This window comes from Lithobates pipiens, unplaced genomic scaffold (genome assembly GCF_037356315.1).
Source record: "Lithobates pipiens isolate NorthernLeopardFrog02 unplaced genomic scaffold, aLitPip1_a1.2 Scaffold_13, whole genome shotgun sequence".
Taxonomy (NCBI): domain Eukaryota; kingdom Metazoa; phylum Chordata; class Amphibia; order Anura; family Ranidae; genus Lithobates; species Lithobates pipiens.
In genome coordinates this window covers 36104246-36117627 of record NW_027507718.1, presented here as the reverse complement: position 1 = coordinate 36117627, position 13382 = coordinate 36104246, and positions in this window count along the sequence as shown.

Below are 13382 nucleotides of genomic sequence, written 5' to 3'. Positions count from 1 at the left end.
ATATTTATACATTTTAAATTGTGCCTTTTTGAGAAATAGGGAAAATTGGAGGTACGCAAACGTTTTAGAAAATCTGGAGGTTTTCCTTTTTCTTTTACAGCTTTCAGAATTTGTAAAAGACTCAGCAAACTATACATTTTCTGAAAGCACATGGCCAGTAGAATAAAAAGAAGGTGCTACTGATTTTTGAGGCAGCATTATTTTTGCGCAAATGTTTATCAAACAATATTTTTGCAAAAAATACACTAAAATCATTATTAGTGCACATAAAACACAACATAACAAAGATCCTGCTAAATTGCTACTAAAGCATCGTTCACATATGGCATACTAAATTGGACGCCCATGCTTACCCTCACAGGGATGCACAAGTATTCTGCCCGTACAGGTATCCCCATACAGGCAGTCCCATTTATGCCAATTGGGATGCAAAGCCTGCACATGCATAGCTGCTGTTTCCAATCTGACATCCGTGTAGGTGTGGTTACATGACCCTGAACGCAGACAGTGTGATCTCAGAGACATGCATGCGGACCTACATGTATGTAAAATTGGGAGCAGAAGCTTTGTTCATGCAGGTGCTACATCCCAAATGACATCAATGGGACTGCCTGCACAGAGATACACGGAACACCTGTGCATCCCTGTAAAGGTACGCTGTGTATGCCCTGTATGAACAAGGCATTAGGCCCCTTTCACACAAGCACACAGATCAGATCTTCTGTCTGTTTTTTAGGCGGGACCAATCGGATCACCCATTGTTCTCTTTGGAGAGGCTGGTGTAAATGGACATGTGTCCGTTTACACGTGTCTGCATCCGATCAAGTCCAGTCCACTAAAAACAGAGGGGTGGGGATCCCATTCCCCATCCATCTAGCAGACCAGATCAGATGGTATCTGATGGAACTGGACAGGCGGTCCGTGTAAAGGGTCTTACCAGGAGCGGCCGGTCCATTAGGGGTGCTGGGGCGCTGCCCCCCTGCAGGGTGCCAGACTCATAAGTTTGTATGAGGTTTTTTTCTCAAGCCACATGATTAGAGCTTGAGGCTCTAATTGACTTGAAAAAGAGCATTTCACCCTGAACCCACCCACTTGTGACAATAGCGAATTAATATTCGCTATTGTCTTCCGGCTTCTCCCGAGGAAGCCGAGGAAGGGTTAGTGTGGGGGAGTGGAGAACGTCACACTGTGGATGGATGAGTGTGGGGGGCATCACCATGTGGGCGGACCTGGGGGTGTTTCCGTCCCCCAAAAAAGTCACTCGGTCTTACTATGCTTTTTTTGTTCTTCCTTTTTACATTTTTTTCCAGTTATATTTTTTTATATTTTTTGGGGGAATATCAAAGCTCTAAACAGACCCCTATATCTCTTTTTTTGAGACAGAGAAAGTATTTGCAGCACTTTACTTGAATGAATAAGGAATCTGTATAGAGATTCCTCATTCATTCATAAGCTGACAGTCTAATGCATTGTAACACTAGTGGTCACTATATAACAGCTGTCAGTGGGACATCTAGGAGAAATCTGTAGTGATCACAGCCTGTGCCCTCTCTACTACAGGGGTGAGCTTGGTAAACACATGTTTATAAAGCCCCCCAAGCCCCAACTTCACCCCAACTTCACCCCCACTCACACCACTCCCCCCTCCCACCGCAGCCCTCCCCAGCCTGACAGATTACTGAGCTCAGTGCAGGGAGAAACTGCAGGCAGCAGGAGGGGAAGGAGGAATGCCTCTCGGAGCAACCATAGATTGGGGTGCAGGGGCAGTATGGGGGGTGATCTGAGTGATGTGGGGGACACATCCGGATCCCCCAAGCCCCATGCAGCACCTTAAGCCGGCCGGAGTAGAAGAGGAGGGATGCCGGCTAATGATGGTAGCCACAGGGGATGGGGTTTTCTGGGGGGTTAGATCGGGTGTGGAGGGGTGAAAGGAATAGGAAAGGAGAGTGGGGGAAGCAGTTTTAGGTGGAAGTGAGTGGCGGGAGGTGGAGATGCAGGGGACAGGGAAGGGTGGCATGGGTGGGGGAGCACATTAGGGGTTAATAACTCTGATCAGCTTGTTGTAATTTGCGGATCAGAGTTATAGAATTGTTCAGCAGAGTCTGCTGGACAATTCTGCTATAAGTTTATGGCCATTGAAGTGACCGTGAGCTTATAGCAGAGGGAGAAATGAGGTCCGTACGGTGTATGGACTTGACCACCTGCAGGCACGTCTTTAGGTCCATACAGCGTAAGGACCTGGCAGTGCCAGGGTTAAGGGTTTGTTCACACTTTTTCCAGTTAACTACTTTTTTTTTGAACATCACTGCACATGTATGTGTCCTGTGAACATAGAATTGTTCACTATGCTACTGTGATACAGCAGTGAAGGGACCATCTCTCGCTCTTACTTCAGGCCAGACCTGCTCACACCTGTATTGAAAGCTATATATTTTTTTAACGATGATCACAAAGATGCAGCTGTGGCATGAGTCTCTTAAACAGGACATGCTTTTGCACTCACTGTGTACCCATTAACCCTTTATTCACTTCAGCCCTGGAAGATTTCCCCCCTTAATAAGGTGGCATTGTTGCTTTTTTTACAAGGGGGAGTTGAATGACAGGGCATGTTAGATAATTATAAGGCAGAACATGAAAGCAAGCATATTTTTTGATGCGTCACAGTTTAACCACTTAAGCCTCGGACCATTTGGCTGGCCAAATACCGGACCACTTTTTGCGATTCAGCACTGCGTTGCTTTAACTGACAATTGCGCGGTCATGCGACGTGACTCCAAAACAAAATTGACATCCTTTTTTTCCCACAGATAGAGCTTTCTTTTGGTGGTATTTGATCAAACCTGTGGTTTTTATTTTTTGCGTTATAAACAAAAAATAGCAACAATTAGTTAAGGCCAAAACTTATTCTTCTACATATTTTTGGTAAAAAAAAATCACAATAAGCATTTATTGATTGGTTTGCACAAAAGTTATAATGTTTACAAAATAGGGGATAGTTTTATGGAATTTTTATTAATAATTATTTTTTTTATTAGTAATGGCGGCGATCAGTGAATTTTATCATGACTGTGACATTATGGTGGACACATCAGACATTTTTGACACATTTTTGGGACCATTGTCATTTATACAGCAATCAGTGCTATACAAATGCACTTATTCCTGTGTAAATGACACTGGCAGTGAAGGGGTTAACCATTAGGGGGCAGTGTAGGGGTTAAGTGTGTCCTGAGGCGTGTTTCTAACTGTGGGGGGGGGGGCGTGGTTGTGTGTGACACATCACTGATCTCTGCTCCTGATGACAGGGAGCAGAGATCAGTGTCACTAGGCAGAATGGGGAGATGCTTGTTTACATTAGCATCTCCCCGTTCTTCCTCTCCGCAGCGATCGATACTGCGGGACCCGTGACCCGACTCACGGAGATCCCGGCCGGCACAGCGGCAAATTTAAAGGGACGTACAGGTACGCCTATTTGCCTGTCCGTGCCATTCTGCCAACGTACATCGGTGTGCGCCGGCCGGGAAGTGGTTAAAACTCCTTTGATGTCTTGTATATCTAACACTGCAGGCAGAGCGTTTTAAAGACTGTTTTTGGTTTGTGCCACAAAGAGCAGCGGAAATATTCCTCTTCTGCACATACAAATAAAGAACTACTGACATCGTCCACTTCCGCATTCACACCCCACCCCGCACTCCTCTTCTGCACATACTAGCCACCACCATACACTCCGCACTCCTCACCTGTACATACTATCCACCTCCATATGCTTCGCACTCCTCTCCTACACATACTACCCACTGCCATACACTCCGCACTCCTCACCTGCACATACTACCCACCGCCGGACACGCCGCACTGTACAGTACATTTCCTATTTAACATTACCGCATTCTACACTATGTAAGTCATCTCAGACTCTATTAAACCACACCGCCTTTAAGCCACTCCCAATGTTTAACCACTTACAGACCACCCGCTGTTGTTTTATGTCGCTATTTCGAAGAGGAATATCGTTGTTATGGCAGTAGCTAGCTGCCATAACCCCGGCATCCTCTTCTTTAGTGGGCGGTCCGCTTTCAGATAAGAGTGGTCTCTGCAAAAGTGGTCTATGCCGCAAGATCACTTTTATAGGTGGCGGGAAAGGGCCTCACTCCCGTCAAGCTCCAGTGCCCTCTGCCGATTACCAGAGTTGTCGGTAGCACCTGAGGCGATCAGATCCTTCTTCCTGTTAGGGATGGAGATGAGTGAGGGTAAGATGGCCCCCACCTGTCTCCATACCACTGCAGGGTGGAAGTGATGTCAAAACGTCACTTCCGCCCAAAGCTCTTAAAGGGACTTTTTTTATTTATATATTTTTAAATTGCATTTAAAAAACACATACGAGAGTAACGCTCGCATATGAAAATGGTGTTCAAACCACACATGTGAGGTATTGTCGTGGTCGTTAAAGCGAGAGCAATAATTCTAGCCCTAGATCTCCTCTGTAAGGCAAAACATGCAACCTGTAGAATTTTTTAAACGTTGCCTATGGAGATTTTTAAGGGTAAAAGTCTGTTGCCATTCCACAAGCAGGCGCAATTTTGAAGCGTGACATGTTAGGTAACAATTTACTCGGCGTTACATTATCTTTCACAATATAAAAAACATTGGGCTAACTTTTTTTGTCTTATTTTTAAATTCAAAAAAGTGTATTTTTTCAAAAAAAGTGTGCTTTTAAGACCGCTGTGCAAATACGGTGTGACAAAGTATTGCAACAACCCGCGATTTTATTCTCTAGGGTGTTGGAAATTTTCCAGCAATAAAACCTGTTTTTAACTTGTAAACACCAAATCTCAGAATCGGGCCATAAGTGGTTAACACAATTTAAGCCACACCCACATTTTTTTAAATCAATGACTAGGGCCCACTTTTTATCTCACACACGGGCCCACTAATTTCATGATACGCTCCTACTTCCCTTCTCCTTACTACAGGGGAGTGAGAGAAATCAGTCCTAAATTGGCACAGAAAGAATGAGTGAATCAGTTGCTGTGGCACACAATTTTATTTTTATTAACTATTTTCTGTCTGTCCTCTCCTCTCCTACACATACTAGCTATAATTCTGTCTCTATGTGACCTGCAAATTAACCCCTCATCTCCTTTAGCCTGCCTATGAAAATTAACCCCTTCAGTGTATTAAACCATTCACTGGACTTTTTTCTCTGTATATGACCTGTACACTGCATGTACTGTATGTATGTGCACCTTTACCAAGCTCCATGTTTAAATCCCCTCAATACCGGCCTGTTTCATAATTTCCATAAAATTATGGCAAAAAACACCTTGGGGTGTCTACTTTATAAAAAAGGGTAATTTTGGGGATTTTCATACTATTTTGGCATTTTTATTCAAACAGAAAATAAGGAAACCTTCTTTTTCCAAAATGTTTCCTGTTTAAAAAAAAAACAAAAAACAACTCAGTGGTTATTTTTGGTTAAAATATCATAGCACTGAACACGGAGGAAAAAATAGCCTGGTAATGAAAGCATATAATCCCACTAGTTTTATTTTTGTCATATACATCCCATTGGGGAGATTTCCCTTCATTACCTGTCCCATAGCCAAAACAGTGAGGAAATCCCTGGTTGTCCTTAGGGTCACCAGAACTCATGTCCCCATTGAAAGACTTCTCCTCCATTCCTGTTCTGGGTACAACCCAAAGTTCAGGTTTCTATTTTACATTTACTTTAGATCAGGGGTCTCCAAACTGTGGCCGTGGGCCAGATGTGGCCCTTTGCTAGCCTTTATCCGGGCCCTTGAGCCACTATTACTCCCAATGATATGGCACACTATTCCTCCCGCTTACACCAACAATGGGTCACTATTTCTTCCATTGATACCAATGATGGGATACTATTCCTCCCTTATTAGTAGTACTACTCCTCCTCCTACTGAACACCAACCCTGAGGCCATATTTATTCTCACTGATGCTGGACTTGGGATATGTTCTACCCCCACTGGCCACAATCCGGCCCCCTGAAGGATGGTAAACTGGCTCTTTGTTTCAAAAGTTTGGAGACCCCTGCTTTAGATGATAACGGTAAATATGACAAATACATAGGGTGACTCTGAAGTAAAAACATGACTGATGTTCTAATTCCTCTTCACTATAACCTATATTAAAAAGAAATGATGCCTTTAGTTATACTTTAAGTTAAAAAAAACTGCTGTCTAAAAAGTAAGTCTCAAATAATCTGAATGAACTTTTCACAGTTCTGTCTGCTAAGGAACTTGCTGAAAAGTTCAATAGCAGATACAAACAATGACTTAAGATGAACATTTAAGAGCCATGTTTTGGTTGCAGTCTTGTTCTTTTGCAAAGGCAGCTAAAATAACACAGACCTGACAAAATCTGTTTTCGCTGCTTATCATGGACACATTTTTCCAGCGTGATGTTCGCATCAGTAAAATGAAGTCAGCAAACCTTTGGATAGGTAACAACATGTTACAATAAAAACCCTAGCGATTTAGCACATGAAATATTATAGATATGTGTTTTGTATTTTCCCAATCTGATTTTAATATATTTTCAGTTTGTAAAGCTAGTGGAGCAGAATGATTCTTCCTTTTGTAGAGGCCCTTAATAAGCTTTCATTGATATGTCTCTGGTATTTAATAAAATTTTGGTAGTGAGCTGAGGTGTAGCATAGAATGGGTGATTTATAATATGCTTAGGCAGTTTATGTCATCACACATTCCTATCGCAACCTGAATTCATAACATACTGATAATGTATAAATGGAAGTATGAAAGCCCATACTGCAGATCTTGTGCATTGATGTGAAACAATCAAAAATCAAAAACATTAAAGTTATATGGGCAAAAAAGTGGCTTGCAGATAAAAAACAAAACAAAAAAAAACAAAACTCTTTGTTAATTTATTCAAATCAGAAAAATATTGAAATATAATTTTCACACCAAAAACAAAGATTTACTCATAGAAAGATGAAATCCATTAACAGAATAAAAAAATAGCATGTTTAAATACATATTTTACCTAAAATCAAAACAGAGGCTTATCTCACCCTCAACAAATGCATGTGTGTTATCACTACTACTAGAGCAGAAAATAGGCATCTTCAGTTTGCCCTGCTAGTATTCAAAATGTGCTATGGTAAATATCAGTGATCACACGAGTGCAAAAAGCGTTAAGCAGAGATGCAAGATAATGCTAAATAAAATAAATAAATAAAAGTACAGATGACTGAATACTACTACGGCACTGTCACTAGGAATACAAACACCTATACACATAATGTTCTTTCCTGTTGTTATCTTTTTTTTTGGATGTGTTGCTTTGCTTAATATATCATATGTTTCTTGTTAATATTTTTCTATATGTACTGTACATACAATATGGGAATATCACTTTTTACCAATATTAATTTTATAATTTTTCTACATTAGTTCTCTGCATTGCTTATATGTATACATGTACTACTATGTGCACCATGCATGCCCAGGGACTTTTTTGGCACATTTGTGCCCCATTTGTGATTGGGAAATGTGCATGCCCATGGGCATATTCACTGGATGCTATTGGTTTCTGCACATGCACGTGGACTTAGATTGTTTTTGGCCTGTTTTCGACCTCCAGACTGATATGGGTTGATGTGCATGCCCAAGAACTTATACCTTTGGAAAGAGAGTTTCTGCATACTAATCAGGTGCAAACAGGACACAGCGCCTAGTGGCGATTCAGTTCGCATTGTGCGCTATACAAATATTTCATTCATTCATTCAAACACTTTAGGCACATGTGAAGAGAGAATGACACTGGTGTTTATACTGTATGTACTGAGCCCTTCTGCAGCTACACTGACAAATGCTAGTGAAATGTGCTTTGGAAGCCTCACATCCATTGCAGACCTCTGGACTCGGCATTGAGCTGATATATGTCACTAGTGTCTGGGCACCAGAAAGCACACTAGAAATAGTTGCAAGGCATGTCTGTTAGTATTGATGAGCTTACTGGAGTGGAGGCTTAGCTAACTTTAATTCTTTTATACAATTCCCCTTTTTATCACAAAACATCTCTCCATTGTACTGCTGGCACACCAGCGCTGCAAAGTAAGACTGTTACTTGCCATGGATGTCAGTTGTGACATGTGGGGAAGCGCTAAGGTATGTTAAACATCTCCAATGGACACGCGGAGAGTATCCAAGCATTATGGGGTCTGGGTAGCTTGGTGTAGAGTAGGCTGCATGATTGTTAACAAGTACAATATATCAGTCAATATATACCCCTTCAGTGTCTTGACACTTAGGTTAGTTACACAAACAACAATTGGACTTTGTTATCTTGGCTATGGCTATATGTTTTATACCCACTTTTTCCCCTCATGTCATGACTCACTTGTTTAGTTGCTCTTTATTTTCTATTCACATAGATTCACATTGGATTTCCAAGGCTGCTATGGGGGGGGGGGGGGGGGAACCTGCCCCCTCACGATGCAGAGGCCAGGATTCCTCATAGTTAGTATCTCCAAAATATCGTTTGGTACATTTAGCTTTTTTTTTTTTTTTTTCACCTCTCCATACTTGTCTAGATTTGCTTGCCTCATCCTAGGGTTGTTCAGATGGCACATTCAATATTCAATATTACACTATCTACAGTCAACACCCTGGATGGAGTAATAACTGCTAAAATTTACAAATGTCATACCCAACAGCTGATTTTTGTCTGTAAATGCAAACATTAAAGTATTTGAAAACTCAGACATGACAATTAAATAAGAACATGCTTTAGTGTGTATTAACAGACAGAGCACATTTCTTTCCTGCAACCACAGATTGCAAGAAGGAAATTCACTCAATTCCTCCATCAACACAATGTTGATGCTGCTAGTAATGATCGCATGCAAAATCTGGCAGGCTGGTTGTACCCAAGTTGATCGATTGATCAACTTGGTTACATTCAGCCTGCCTGCACATAGTTTGAATCTCGGCAGGCTCCTGCTGAACCGGCGGAGATTCAAACTGTCCATGGCTGGCTTAACCTGAATCCCAAGCAACAAGTGTTTGTTCCTCTCTGATCTCTCCTCTTTGGATGACTCACTCCTAATAGATTAAGCTGATGCCGCACCCTCCTGGGTGATGTGCCGCCTCCCTTCCAGCAAAGAGCTGATAACTCATACCCTGTGTTCTATGATTCTATGACCCTGTGTGGAGAGGGTTATGTTACTTTCCTCCAATCGGCTTTCATATTATACTCAGCTCTGTGTTCTAGTTGTGTAGTGTATGTGAAGTCAGATTCCTACCCCCTGCTGCTGCCAAAAATGATTTTATTTAAAGCCTGATGTTGGGTTCAGGGCCTGAAACATCTGTTGGCCTTAATAATAAAATTGATCTTTTCACATTTGGAGATGTGACGGACTGGGGTTTATATGGTCACAAAACAGACACCCCAAAGCAAAGTACATATTCATTTTTTTTTATATTTCTAAACATGTCCCTTCTATTCTATTAATAACCAGTAGATGGCAGAGAAGGTACACAAACAGAGTCTATATAAGGCCACACACCATGTGACTGGAAATTAAACTACTTCCAGCCATAAAGTCAGTGGTCATATCTCATGCTGTTTGTGTGATTCTTTGCAGGTATGTACTCTAAATCGTTCCTAATCTGTATTAACCTGTGATAGAAAGATTCCTAAACATCTTGAGCAGATGCAGAAAAAGTCTCAGCAGATTTTATGCTATAGTTTTGCTGTAATTAGAAGTTTAGAACAGCATGTGTCAGAAACAAGTGAAAAGTGCATAAGAACATGAAAATACTGCATTAGTCAGAACAAATGTCTATGATAAACACTAAACCGTTCTAAATAGGTATATTTAAACCTGATTTATTGGAAATGGCATAGATTTATAGAAGCACATGTTTTCTGTTATTTAATATAGAAAAAAACCTATTGTATGTAAAGCTTATGTATTGCATCATACAGACATGCAATGTGCACCATCTAGTGGTTAAAAAAGAGTATCACCATGATAATATTTGTATTAAAGCAATGCATTGCTAGTATGATTATTGCACACTTAAAGTGTACCAGAGAGATAAAGATAATTATCTATAACACTGAATAACAGGGATATATATGTTATTAAATTTAGTAATGTTCATTGTTGTAACTACGTTTTAAAATACTTTAGTTAAAATCGGTATTATATATATTGTTAATGTTTATAAACATGTGACTATAAAAATGTAAAAGATGTATTGTTATGTAAAAATTAAACTACTTCCAGCCATAAAGTCAGTGGTCATATCTCATGCTGTTTGTGTGATTCTTTGCAGTCCACGCCAAGCTGATCACCTTATCTCATCGCGTCTACAATCATCGGCTCTCTTAATTCACATTTTGAGGCCGGTAACATTTTGGGGGCTCGTCCGGGATTCGTTGTGTTACCAGTGAGGAGGAAGTGCGAGACAAGCGTGAGCCTGCTACAGAGCTACAAGGAGAGTCGTGAGAGTCGTCTGCCTCGTGAGTGCAAGTCTTCAGATTGCAACAGAGATGGCGTCTCCTCATCGTGCGCTGATGTGGGATATCCGGAAACAAATTCATCTGCTTAATGAAGAACAGCTGCATAGCCTCGCTATTACGCTGGGAGATGAAAGAGAAGTGGACGTTCCATCAGTGACTGGTACCAATGAAATGGAACTTGTTGAATTTATTAAAGACTACTTGAGAAGTGATCAGCTGGAAAAGTTGGAAGATCAAGGTATGTCTTACCTACTCATCATCCAAGACAAGATCAATGAACTAAAACTTAACAAGGAAAGTACACCAACTGTGGACATTGCAACCGCTGCAAAAAAAATAAGTAGTGGGACTGCAAGGACTGAACAGGTATCGGAGGTGGTGAGATTAACTGATGTTGTTGCTTTATTGCCACGTAGAGAATTTAAAATGCATGGTGGTGTAATTTCAGATCATGGTTCGGACATGAGATACAGTAGCGTGTGCAGACAAATTGACGAGGGTCTAACAGAAAAATTCCCTGAATCTGAAATTATATGCACAGTGTTGAGAATAATCAAACCTGGTAATTTTAAAGATATGTTGATTGACAAAGATGATCTTACTGTTGCTGAATTGAAAAGGTTTTTGAAGTCACATATGAGAGAACGAAGTGGTAATGAGTTATTTCAGGACCTTAGCAATGCTACCCAGCAAGAAAGAGAAACAGCACAACAATTTGTTTACAGGCTAGTGGGGTTAAAACAAAAAGTTCTGTCTACATCACAACATGATAGGCGAGAGCTTAGCTATGACAAAAAACTGGTGCAAGGCATATTCCTTCATACACTGTATCAGGGACTAAATGAGAAAAATTCTAATGTTAGACGAGATATCAAGCCTTATGTGTCTGATTTGACAGTAACGGATGACTTTATCATAGAGCAAGTCACCAGATCAGTTGATGAGGAAACAGAAAGGCAGAGACGCTTAAACAGTGCTCCTAAACATAAACCTATTACTGTTCATTCATCACAGATACCAGGTAATAGTGAAAAAGACACCTTGCAAAAGAGAGTTGAGGGAGATGTTAAAGCAAATCACACTGCATTAATGGAACTAACAACACAGGTCTCTGCTCTCACAAAGAACCTGGAAAAGATGATGAAGCTAACTCCTATTGTTGGAAACCAAATGACTAAGCCACTAACCAATGTTCAAGTTCCAGATACAACTCACTGCAAGCCCAGGTGTGATGACTGCATTAAACGAGAGAGTCAGAACTGTTACCATTGTTTCTACTGTGGTTGGACAGGACACAGAGCGGTTGATTGCTTGAAGAAAAGAAGGCAGTCGGGAAACGACAGACGGTCACTGGGAAAGGGACAACCAGTGACCACCTCAAATGATCTGTCCCATGCTAAGGTAAACAGGGTATTCACCCACCGGTCAACTAGAACACTCCCAAAAGAGAATGGATTCTCCAAACAACACGTAGCACAATTAATTGGAGGAAAATGCCTACTGTCATGTCGGATGAATGGTGTTCCGGTTGACATGTTGATGGATACAGGAGCTCAGGTCAGCATTGTCGGGAAGGCATGGTTAGAAAAGTTTCTACCCAGCGTCTCCATTAGGCACATACAAGATTTACTTTGTGATGACAACTTATCCATTACAGCTGCAAATGGCTCTCTCATTCCATTCATCGGATGGATTGAAGTCTGCCTGGAATTCGAAAGTAGTGGACATGGAAACTCAGCCATTTATGTGCCAATGCTTGTGAGTGACTGCTGTAATGACAATCCAATTCTTGGGTTTAATGTTATCGAAGAATTGATCAGAGAAAACCGTGACCGACCAAACAGCACCCAAAACCTGACTATCTTGCTGAGTGAAGCTATGAAAGTAAGACAGAGTGTAGCGAATAACATTGTCAATGCTGTCAGTCAAGCAACTGACCCAGGAGAAATATTCGATAGTCGTATGGTCAAAGTGGGGAAGAAGGGACTCCAGATTAAAGGAGGCGAGCTCTGTGAAGTCAAATGCAGAATTAGAGCGTGGCCAAAAGGAGGAATCATGCCATTTGAACCACTTCCCGAATGGTAGATGTGCCAAATGGGTTCTCCAAACTGGTGAAGATACCTATACTGAACCGTGCTCAACATGACATCTACCTTCCACCCAGAACAGTATTGGGTACCATTTCTCCAGCAGCTGAGATTCTACCATTGTCTCCAAACAAAGACGATGGAAAGGGAATTGACCAGAAGAAAAGGGTGTTTCATGTAAACCAGTTGAATCAAGTGGACACTGGAAATCAGCTACCCACTAACAAATCTGTTAAGTGGCACCCACCTGTCAATTTGGAAGGTCTCTCAGAAGAAGAACAGGAGATAGCGAGACAAATGTTATATGATGAATCAGATGTCTTTGCTCGAGATGAGGGAGACATAGGATGCATCCCTAACCTGAAACTGAGGATAAATCTGAAAGATGAAACTCCTGTCCAGAAACGCTACAATTCGATACCGAAACCCCTATACAAAGAAGTGAAAGAATATATCCAAAACCTTCTTGACCGAGGTTGGGTAACAAAATCTTCTTCCGCATACTCATCACCAGTTGTTTGTGTTCGAAAGAAGGACAGTAGCCTACGACTATGTGTTGACTTTAGGGAGTTAAACCGAAAGACTATCCCAGATAGACATCCACTACCCAGAATACAAGATCTGCTGGATAGCTTAGGAGGATTTACGTGGTTCTCAATCCTGGACCAGGGTAGTGCGTATCATCAAGGCTTTGTGCATGAAGACTCCAGACATCTGACGGCTTTCAGCACCCCCTGGGGACTCCTGGAGTGGAACCGTATTCCATT